Below are 12761 nucleotides of genomic sequence, written 5' to 3' on the forward strand. Positions count from 1 at the left end.
ATGAATAATTGTGCACAGTGATAGTGGACTATATGATGTGTGTACCTGATTCTGGGATCTTTGCAAACATCATTCAGAACAAACAATAAGTACAAATATGAAAATCCAGGTGTGGTGGCACACGCTTATAATACCAGGACTTGAGAGGTTGAAGCAGGAGAATTGCAAGTTCAAGTGTAGCCTGAGCAATTAACAAGATCCTGTCTCCAAATCAAAAAATAAATAAAACTGGGAATGAAGTTCAGTAGTAGTATGCCCCTAATGCGCCCCTGTTGTATTACTGCTTTAGTTCCAGTAACCTCCCTAACACATACACACACAAAGAACATAATAAGTAAAGGGACAAATATAATATCATGAATCACTCAAAAGAATGTAATGAAAAAAACACTCAATAGGATGTAATTGAAAAAAAAACGCAGCATTAATTCTTTGATACTCTTTTCCATGATGCATAATCTGAATATAATCAGGAGAACCAGTCCAAATTTTAAAAATCAAAATTCTGCAAAATAACTGAAATGCAGTCTTCAAAAGTATCAAGTCATGAAATCACAGGTTGAGGAATCATTCTAGGCTAAAGGAAACTAAGGAGATTAACTAAATACCTACATGACTCCAACCTGAATCTTCTGAGAATTAAATGGAAGTAATACATCTGTGTTAATTTTCAAGTGTTGATGGTTGTGTCCTAGTCATGTAGCAAATAAATAAAAATATTTAGAGAAGAAAGTACATTACAGTTACATACAGGGAACAAAAATGCATTTAAACCATACTTGGAATATTTCTATAAATTTGTGATTGTTTCTACATCAAAATAATAAATAATAAACAAATGAAGATAATCAAGAAATGATTACATAGCACATCAGTTTCCTAAACTCCTCAATTTCTGCAAATCTGGTTACACACTGCATTGAAAAAATTTAAAGAATTTTTCTCCTGGAATCTATTGCATAATATATATGACCCCAATGTTTTAAAGAGCTTGAATGATCTGAGCTTAAATAGAACTTGATTTGTTTATAATTGGATTATAAAACACCTACTTGGTTTTTCTCTTCTTTTTCAATACAAGAGAAAAGTTTAGATATATTTTAAAGCAGCCAGAGAAACTTGAAGCAATTCACAGTGCAGAACACAGCACATAACACATTCCACCAATGAACAGGGTAAGAACACTGTTTCTTTGAATTATTCAAAGAATTCTTTTCCAAGTCTTACAAGCCCTCTGTGCCATTTTCTGGAGAAGAGCTGCATAAATCGTTGAAATTTGTTTCTTAAAAAGAAGTCAAACATAAAAAAAAAAAAAAATCATCCAGCTTGCAGGGTATGCTGAAAATTTTCTAAAGTGAAGCTTGTTTCAGTGGTATGATATTCGTCAGGTAATGTGTCTGCTCTCTTTTTGCTAATTAGTAAAATAGTGGCTATTGGGTTAGATGATTTCTAAGATTTTTCCTACGTTACTGTTGATGGTTTTATCCTGTTCAAAACTCTTGAAGTACCAAGGGCTGGCTTACATTGCTGAGAATTCATATACATAGGAGAAAATATTCTTTAGCTTTTTGGGAATCAAATAATTTAGTAGCATGACTTTAATATAAAATTTTAATAATCAATTGAATTTGAGATCATCACTTGTATAGAATTAGTTTTGTGTTTGTATCTCACATTTCATATAAATACTATATGTGAAATGTCAAAACGTGCAGAAACTCGTAAATTCTCTGCTTTATCTGAATATTTCTCTTGAAACTAGTAAACTAATATAGTTGTATGACTTAAAAAAACGGAAGTTTTCTGTTTTTTTTTTTTTTGTGTGTCTATTAGTTAAGTTAAACCACCTTAGGACCCTGCTTCTCTTACTACGGCGGCAGTGGGTTGGGGAAAGATGTATACAGCTGCAAAGCTGTATTCAGGGATAATTTTGAGTGCAGTTTCAGTTATCCTTATCCTCACCCCCACCCTCTGCTTTATCTCCTCTAATTTTCATGGACTATTTTATCCTAAGATACTGTGTAATATTAAATTACAATAATAGCAATCAAAGTCATGGGGAGCAAAGGATTTTCGATTGCAGCCCATGCTTGGCTCTCAATAGCTCGGCAGAAGGAGAGTCTGAAAAGCACAACAATTCAGAAAACTTGCCAGCAGACCCCATTGTCCTTTCAGTTCATAATGACACTGAAGTACTTCCATGATTAAAATTTAAAGGCTTCCCAGTAACCAAGCAAATTGCCCAAAACTCCTTATCTAGCACTTACCAAGAAGACTCTGATTTTAATATACTATTAATCAAGCTCCAGCCAAGTTTACCACTGATACTTTCAATTACAGAGAGACTAGCTTCATCTCTCTCAGTATGTATGTATGAAGGAAAAAATTTTTTTTTTCTGATTAGTCAGTTACTCAGCAAGGAAATAAACTACAAGCTTGGTTTAGATACACATTACTAAGGATGCTAGTTGTGGATTTGATAACAACAAACCAAAACATTTTAAACTATTTTAAACCATCATTTATAAGAACAAATACAGACCTGAATTCCTTGACATTTCTTGCTAAGAATGAGTTATTAGTATTATAAAACCTGCATTCACTAAGACATATGCTAAAATAGGCTTTACAATGTAAAAATAAAGAAGTTTGTCACAAGAGAAGGATGATGGAAATGTGCAAAGATTGGTCTATAAGTATGTTTGCTTCAGTGGTGTTCATAACACCAAGTGTTTAGAGCAACATATTCAAAATAAGAAACTGATTATATTAATGATGTATCATTACTCCAAATAACTGAATAATATAACAGTATGTTTATAATACATTTTACTAATATGAAAAGTAGTTATATTAAGTGGCAAATTAGTTGCTTTATTTTGTTAAAATACATGCAAATGCTAAGTATAACTGTAAGTATAATTATCCACATATAAACGGTGTTTATCTTTTGATAATTAGAGGTCATGTACATTTTCTTAATTCTTTTTTTTTAATTGTGTTTGATTTTCAACATCGAAAACATATTGCTTTGGAAGCAGATAAATGACATATGTTCACCTCATTTCACATGTAAAATGTACCTACAAAGCCACAGAAAAACTGAAGTATTTTGTCCTTTCTTTTTTCCCCTCAGTATTTATTTAATACTATAATGACTATTATACCAAGTCACAAAATTCTTTAAAATACAGTCTCTGTAGAATTATTATATAATGGATGTTTTGAACAATAAAGTAGAGCTTTTGTGCATACAAGTTGGTGAATGATAATCACTAAATTACTTTTGTCAATTTAGTATAAACAAATAGTTTTTTGTCAGTTAATTTATGGTGTTCTATATGGAAGAGTTATTTTTTTGAAAAATATAATTATAGTCAAGGAATTTTACTGGACAATTTTGTAAAATTTAGGACTCTAATTAGCAAGTGATTATACAGTAGAATTTACTAGTGCAAACAAGGTAAGATAAAATTTTTAAATTGAAACCATATAGCTCAAATTCAAAAGAATTAGCAACTACCCATATCCTTACCTGAAATTATAATGTATTTAATATGATTAAAGATCTCCATAATAAGTAAAAAAAATTATTTTTTCTGAAACTTATTTTGAACTGATCAGATCAGTTTTTAAACTGGAGACATATGGGCTTATTATAGTTTCAGTACTAATTTGAAATAACAGTAATATATATGTATATATGTATGTAGGTACATATATACACACAAAGTTAAATTTTAATATGTAAAGTTCTCAACTTTTATGTTACTGTTAATAGCTCATATTTATATAGCATTTTATGAAGAACTTTAAAACTATTGCAACTAAATCTCAAAAAATAAACATTAAATTTCATCATATTTTAATGACTATTGTATGAATAATAACATTGTATAACAGAAAACCTTTAACTTTGCTAAACAAATAGAGGTAAACAAATAAGAACACATTGCCTGTAATTTTAACTTGTAATATTAGGCATTCATTTTGTTATTACTTTGATGATAATATTTGATGCTATTAGAAATGTGGTAAATTAAGTTTACTCTTATTTCTAAGGGAAAAGACAACCAATTTAGAGAGAAATTAATCAATATATATCAAATTTCAAAATGTTGACATCATTTAAGCAAATAGATTTCTGAGAAACAGGATCAAAAAATTGAACTGAAATACTGGAAGAATTTATGAGTAGATATCCATTATTTTATTATTTGTAACTAAAAAACCAGGTACACTTAATATACATATCTAAAAATGGATAATTGTTATTATTTTATTTTAAATTATAATTATATATTTAATTAAATATTAATAAGTTATTATTATTATTTGATACAAGGAATTGAACCCAAGGATGCTTAATCACTGAGCCACATCCACAACCCTTTTTATGTTTTATTTTGAGACAGGGTCTCACTAAGTTGCTTAGGGCCTCAATAATTTGTTGAGGCTGGCCTTGAATTTGAGATCCTCCTGCCTCAGCCTCCCAAGTCTCTGGGATTTCAGGTATGCACCACCATACTTGGCTTAATAAATTTTTTAATAGAAAGAAAATTTTTCATGTTAGGAAATATTTTACTACTTATGGTGATGTTCTTTCAAATATATAAATAAAGTGAATCAAAATTAACTATTTATTTTGCAAAAGTGGTATTGGGATGATTTTTTTTAATAGTATTTCTTCTTGTTTTTGATATTCATCAGGAAACAAGTATTAATTCTTTCAACAGAAAAAAACAACAAAGCAAATGAGTTTTAAAACTTTTTATGTCACTCAAGTAGTGTCTGGTTTTATTTTAGATCAAGATTAATTTGTTACTACTGATTTACATGGAGTCCTCAAACAATTTATTTTAAAATGATTGAGATCAACAAAGAAATAAAACAGGATTATTCACAAATTTTAATTTAAAATGTTCACACATGACAATTTTCCCACTTATGCTAGATTTCCCATTTATGCTAGATCATAAATTATACCTGGAAAATTTGTTCCATTTTAGAGTCAAACACTGATTGAAAAACAAGAATTTCATAGGCATTCTTAATAGTTTAATCATCATGATTAAGATGATTTCTCTCTATAGTGATCAGTAATTGAATTTTTTAAAAAATTATGTGGTAGATTATTTATTAACCCAACCTCAATTAAATTCCCTATTAAGATCTATTTATGAGATGAGCACCTAGTAAGTCATTTCTTTGTAAATTCTCTTTTATGAAAACTGGTCTGAGATTAATCTTCTATATGGTCAAACACTAAGAAAAAGATAAAGTCACACATTTTATTCAGTTGTAAATATATATATTATATATGTATAAATAAAAACACACACATATATATGACCATGTAAACATGTATTTAAAATGTGCAAGTGTAAAACTGTAAGTATATCTTAGTGCGCACCATGAAAAATGATTTGGGACCTTTTAAACATATTTTATATAAAGAAAGGCTTTTCTGTAGGTTTCAATTGAATGTCAGATTAGTACACAATCATCCATGTATAAGATTAAATGAAAAAGTATCCATACCACCAGTGATTTTAAAATGACAAGAAAAAATAGTTAAAATTAAAGTAAAAACATAAAATTATAGGTAGTTTGCACTGTTTCCAAGAAGAAAAATCAAAACATTTACAGTAATTACTTCATAATTTTTTTATTCCTTTATAAAACTAGTAACTTTTACAATTTTTGAAGTAATTTAATTTTATGTTTCACTTAAGGAGCTTTTACCCAGGTCTTCAAAACATTATAACTATATATTTAACTACTTTAAAGTAATCTTGATCTCTAATTTTTTAAACTTGAAAGTTATTAAAACCTGTCAGCTAAGGTTAAAAATGTATATTATATCTACCTTAAAAAATAATGAAGTTCACAAACACATGAACACACAAATGCTGAGTAAAACAAAGTAAGAATTGTGACATGAAAATCAGTAAGCATCAGTTCATTAATTTTGATTTCTTAATGAAAACTTTTTTCTTACTTGGTGTATGTACTCTATTAAGTTATATTCAACTTGGATATTTCCTGAAAGATTTGAGTGCTATGCACTGACACTTCACTAGTATGCAGGGTAAATCTTCAGGGGAATTCTCAAGTTTGCTTTTAAGTGCTAAATAACTCTTAACAATAGAATACTTAGGCAATTGTCTACAGTCTAAAATAATGTTGAATTTCCCTCTGCATTACCTTCCCATAAAATGCACAGCATTAACCAATTCTTTTCTGTCAACTAGCAATTTTTGGCAGATCCCTTTTGCATGATTCATGAAGGACCAGTAAAAGGCTAATTGTTCAAATTAATTTGCGTAAATGACTAAGCAAGAGATAACAAAATTACATCTGCACTTGTTTGGCAAAGATTCAATAGCAGCGGCCCTGTACTGCCAGCTGCTTCCAGACAACACTCTTGCAGAAATTAAAAGCTACAAATATTAATTAATACACTTTTTTGGTACGTTAATTTGCACTGAAAGGTTCCGGAGTGCAAAACTGCTGAGAAGATGAACCATGATAATTAGAATTAATGGGATGGATGCATGTTTTTTGCAGCTGAAGTTTTAAAAACCCATGAATGGAACTGGGAACTTGAAACTGACGTTCTCATAAATCTCTATGATAATGCAGCTATTAGTATTAGAAGGATTAAGTACTATGGCTCCAGAGTTATCCATCTCATGACACGTTATATCCCATCTGTCACTGCAGTAGCTAAGACATGATAGCCGTCCTTGAGGAAGCCACATGAAAAGCTTTGGGAATTCAAGGAATTGTAGTGATGACTGTCAGCCTACAAAATGAATAGCTCAAATCTTTGACTTCCAAACAGAAATAATAGCCAACACTCTGTATTTGTCAGTTGAGTACTTTACAATTACCCTAACTTTAGTACCTATTTCTAAACTAGTTAGGCAATCTGAATTATAAATAGATCAGACTGGAAAACATAGTAGTAAAATGTCTCAGATTTTATCTTTAATTCATGTGTAACTTTAGGACTATGAGTTCCCTCTAGAATAGTGTTTACTGATTACATTATTAATTATACATAGAAATGTCTTAGGGAAATATTACTGTTGACATACTAGGAAATATGCTTAAATCACTCTTTATACAAAGTGACTAAGAAATAAAAATTCAGTGCTTAGCCAAATACTAGGCTTCAATTTTATGCATACACTTAAACATATTATTGTGTAACAACTGATGATCAAGCTATAACATCAGTTTCCACATCGAACATCCCACATATTGCCAAATGATGTATGATGCGATTAGGTATATATGTGGGGAAATTTACTTTTGTTGGTTAACAAAAAAGATGGGAAATAAAGTTTGAATAAAAGTTTGCAGCTCACATGCAACAGAATTTATTTAATTAATTTGTACTTAGGACATGACTTCTAAAAACTGAGAATTAATTATTTCTCAGAATTCTAATTTGGATCAGTTAGTACCTTCTAGGAGTGTTGTAACCATTTTTCAATCCTACATTTAATGAGATTATTAGGAATTGAAGGAGTTTTAATAATTTCTAAAAGTATTAAATATTTGAGAAATAATGTGCCTTAATCCAGACTCGCCTTATGCACATAGATGAAAAGAAAACACTAGACTAAACAAAAAATTTCCCTTTAATATCCAAAATTATACCCTAACTTTGAGTAGGTTTTGCTGTGTGACTTTTAACATATTTTGCTGGTTTAGTTTTTACAGATATTGTCTTTCCCTAACACTTTGATGAAAATTACATGCATTTTGTTCCCTCCAAAAAAATGCCTGGTTAGATTATTATATTTGCTTCTTAGAAATGTTAGAAACAAAGTTTAAATTCTAGGTTTTGACTTCTACTACAGTAGAAATATAAGCACTGTCAGGAAGGCAACATTTAAGCAGTTAACAATTGCTTAATGTCTCAGAAAGGGATTTCTATCCTTCCTTGAGGACATTCTCCAAAGAGAACTGCAAGGACCACGCTGAGGTGATCTCAGTCAGAAGAATTCCAATGTAAGTACACTAAGGTATACTTATAGTTTTACACTTGCATGTTTCAAACAGAGATGCAGAGCCCAAAGATTCAGAGTGCCAGTGTAAACCTTATCTGGCTTGGAGTTGTGCTTAGAGACCAAAAGAATGATAGAGAATATAAGTAATTTATGAATGAGTATATGTTCGGGGGGAAAAGGTCATTCAGTATGAGTATGGAATTAGAAGGTGTTTCTTAGGGAATGAATTGGAGTTCAGTCATTTACCCACTCTCTCTTACAATAAAAAATTATCAATTTTCCCCAAAGAGAGGCATTTATAGCTATAAAAATAATATTTTCATATATATTGTATAATTTTTCTTTTAAAAATTAGATACTTATAATTAGATAATTTTATTTAAGAATTTAAATGGCCAGTTGACATGCAGAATAAAAGGTATTTTGTTGGACAGAGAAGGCGACTCATCAAGGTGTTTGTCTACTTGATTGATTAAAATTTATTCAAAGCTCTACAATGGTACCATAAAGTGCACATCTGTACTACACAGGTTATCTTGCTGTGTACCAGGAATGCTAGTCTAGGCTTAAGAGATATGCTCATTCCATAAAGTTTTGCGACCCATGGAGATTCCTGTCTCATACGAAAAATTTCAAAGACTGAAATCGTTATCCAGTTCTTCCTTGGAAATTCAGTTAAGTTTGTTTGTAATAAAATAGTTTTATAAGCCCTTTACTAGTACATTTCTTAAAAGGAATAAAATACAAGGTGTTTTCTAAATTCCAGAATCAGATGCATATATCTAAAACACTTTTTATTGTCATTCTTTTATGAACTTAAGATGTATCTATAACTTTAATACTCATAATTGATTCGAGTTGATTGAGATATTGGTCAGAGGAGTTAAACATTTTATCAGAGCACACAATATTCTCTTCTACTGGAGAATATGTGTGATTTTAGAATTCATACAGGCTCTATCTATTGCTTTGCAGGCTCCAGCTTAGCAAATTGCTGGGCACAGAGCAAGATGTGTTTTACTAGGTTGAATTATTGTCCCTTTTTTGAACATGACGACATTGCCCACCAAAATATTACCTATTTATCATAGCATCTTATTTTTAAGTAAATATTTAAAGTTACAACACACATTAACATGCAAGAACCCCATTTGAACAGACATCTTATTACACATAATATGCACAAATATAAAAAGAAGCAAAATAGAGATTCTTTATTTCCTTTGTAAAAGTGTTAAGAGTTGAGGGAAAAAAAGCTATCTAGCAAAATAAACATAATGCGAATAAAACCAAGACTGATATTAAAAAAAAAAATGATTCTAGTCCTTTCATCAAAAACTAATCTCCATTTAATTTTGCCTATGAAAAAATAGCTCATATATAAAATTGAGAGACCTTTCTCACAAAAATGTAAAACAGCAGAACAATTCTTCTGAATCCATTTTTTTCATATTAGAGTTACATACATCAAACTCACAAACACAGGGTTAAGTCACTTGGAAGATCATATGCAATCAAATCTGTGAGGCTACTTCAGAATGGGTACAAAGTCTGATAGCCTGATAGATTCCAAACTTTTATTGTTTTATCAAGAAAAAGAAATTATTTTTCACTAGCCATCCTGTTTAAGTTTACTTTCTGACCTATTACTTCTGCACAACTTATAAAGGAATGAAGCATTCTGTTCTTGAGGATAGCTATTATTTCCTTAAACAATTATTTGAATAATTTGTTGCTATTTATCTTTCCATCAGTCTTAATATTATTGTATTACCAACTCAACTGTAAACTTCTCCCATTCATAAGATCTCATGATTCTCTGCACATGCCATAATCCTCCATGTGTTTTTTCTGGTTTCCATTTATCCAGAATTTCGAAGGTCTTCTAAACTTACCCTGACCTTCATTCTTAGGAAACTTTCCTTGTTAAAACCAACTCCCTATCACTTCTACTAGCACACAGAAGCCCATCTCATGTTTAAGAGATCAATGTACCCAACCAAGAAAATGAAAATATTTTTCACTTGGAAATTGAACACTTGTAACTGAGAGGTCAGTTTCTAAGAATCATTAGAATTGAGCCAGTTCAACTGTATTTATTCAAATAGAAAGTCTGAGAATCCTCAGTGCTGAGAATCCCAGATCTTTATCCTTGGTTGTTCACCTGCTTCTTAAGATTCTTCAACATGACACAACATAATGTCATAATATTCCCTTTTTTAAAAAGCTGGCTGGAATGGAGAGGTAGTTTACTGCAGTTGATTGGTAGAACTTGCCTAGCATGCATAAGGCTTTGGGTTTTATCCCTAACACTGAAGAAAAAAGAAAAGGAAGAAAGAAGCAAAAGAAAGGAAACTCTCTGGGGTAATTTTCCTTTGTTTTAATTGTGTTTCCAGTTACTTATAATTCTAAGAAACTGAATATATACAGCACTATGTTCCATAGAGTCAGTGTCATAAAGAGAATCTAACCTCCAAGTTAGAATTGTGTCTTTAAAATAAGGAATGTAGCCTTTTCAGCAAGTTTTAAGAGAAAAACTAATAATTTCCTATTGAGCTATTTGAATAATTTTTTAAAAAATCCACCTCACTGTATAAAAGAGCAAACAAATATCAATAAAAAATGTAAAACAGCTTTGTGAATTGCATCATTTCATTATGTGTATCTTATCAAATTAAGTCCAATAAAGATATATTCAAATAATTCAATTCACAAATGTGCCCAACTTTATTTACTTTGGAATAGGTATGTAAATTTTCTTTCTTAGCTAAAATCCTCATATCAACGTCAAAGTCAAGCTGTCTTTAAGAAGCAATTACTTTATTCCTAAATTCTTTCTTGCTTTTTCTATGATATATTATGCAATGTTTTGTGATTGTAAAGTCAGTGCCCCATAAGACATTATATACACCTCTGTAAATGAGTTCCGAGACTCCATTAGTGAGTGGGAAAAATATAAAGGGATCATAAAGAAGTCAAATGATACTTTGGGGACTTGGGGGACAAAGATACTTTGAGAGAGAGCATCTGTCAGGATAAAGACTATTCCTTTCTGGAGACATAGACTCTATATGGTTGAAAAATCATCTATTTATACAGAAGTCTGGAAGAATGAAATCATTTATTTGTGAGTCCATTTCTTGGGCCCTGGGTTGTTTTGTTGCTTAAATAAGTTACTGAAATTTGTATTTAGAATTAAAAGCACAATTTTTATATTTAGTCACTAAGTTTATCATTCTATGGATGACAATGTTTAATATACATATATATAAATTTGTTATGATATTTGTTAATCATAATTTAGAATCCCGATCATATGTACTAAAGTGGTATATTAATGCCCAGTAGTTTCTTGGAAAACAATCTACTACCCTTTGCAATTTTGAAAAACAAAAAGCTTTCAGTTTCTCCATCAACTTGTGGCTGTATTAGAATTTTGACAATAAAAACACCTAATGTTTGATCTGGGTGGAGGGACTAGAAGGATACCAAATGGAAAGGCTAAAAGGTGCCATATTTCTCAGTACAACCTATTGGGACTGAATAAACCACCAAATGCCTTTGGCAACTGTTCCTCTGAAGTTCAGCTTACAAGAAAAAAATGAATGAACACTGTTTACCACTTACTGGTAATAACTCATCCTAACCTTACCAAGGAATGATTGGCTACCAAGTTTTCAATAATCTTAGGTTTTTGTCATCCTAATTCCTTACAAAGAAAATATTTTATTGTTTAAAAGAACATTAGAATAAAATTCCTTCTGAGATTACTTTACATTTCCTATTCATAAGGCCCAAATAATAGCACACTAGGGTAACAGCAGCAGTCCAAGATATAGTGATATAGTGAATATAGTGGACAGAATAATAAGTCTGGTCACTTATTACCTTTTATTTAGAGAAGTATCTGAGATCAGATATGTGTTTCCTATAGCCTTTTGGCAAAATAGAAAAATCACTGTTCTGGGAACAAGGTTCCTCCAATGGCTCTGGGGTGATCTTGAAGAAGTCATTTAAATTCCCCTAGGCTCAGTTTATGCATCCAACATATGGGGCCATGGAAATTGTACATGTCAACTACTTCAGGAATTCAGTTCAAAAAGGAATTTCCATTGAGATAGAAGGCTAATTTATTTCTTCAAAAGAAAAGACAAACATACCAGAGGAACTTCCACTCCTATCTTTTGGAATAGATTAGTTTACTGGTGGTTTATTTTCAATGATTTAGAAGTGAAGGTGGGACTCCATGAAGTAAGTCAAGTGAATAAGAATGTACTCCTGTTACCCTTGTACTGGTGGGTGCCTCCCTTCCTCTGAGCCTCAAGAGTTTATATTGTTTGTGTAAGAGACTTAGGCAAACAAGCTTTAGGTTTTTATCATGTGGTAAAGCTACCAGGAGAGATTCAAAATACTGAACTGTCAATGGATAGGAGAAATCTAGACAATGTTACTTTTTTAAAACTTCAGTCCATGGAAAGTTGGAAAGGGAAGGAAGAAGATAGGTAAGGAAACAAAGTCAAAAGGAAGCCATAGGGTCTCCAGTAACCACCCAGCATAGCAAAAATAGTAGGAATTCTATCATTTTCTTAGTTATTTTTTTCTTAATGTACCTATAAGATAACAGAAAGAACTTTTGAACCACATTTATTTTTTTCCTTAGCATTGTCCCCACAACCCTTTAAGGAAAAATAAAACATCATTAACTAAAAACCAAAACCTGGCTTTCTGAAAATTATG

The sequence above is a fragment of the Sciurus vulgaris genome (assembly GCF_902686455.1).
Source record: "Sciurus vulgaris genome assembly, chromosome: 3".
Lineage (NCBI taxonomy): Eukaryota > Metazoa > Chordata > Mammalia > Rodentia > Sciuridae > Sciurus > Sciurus vulgaris.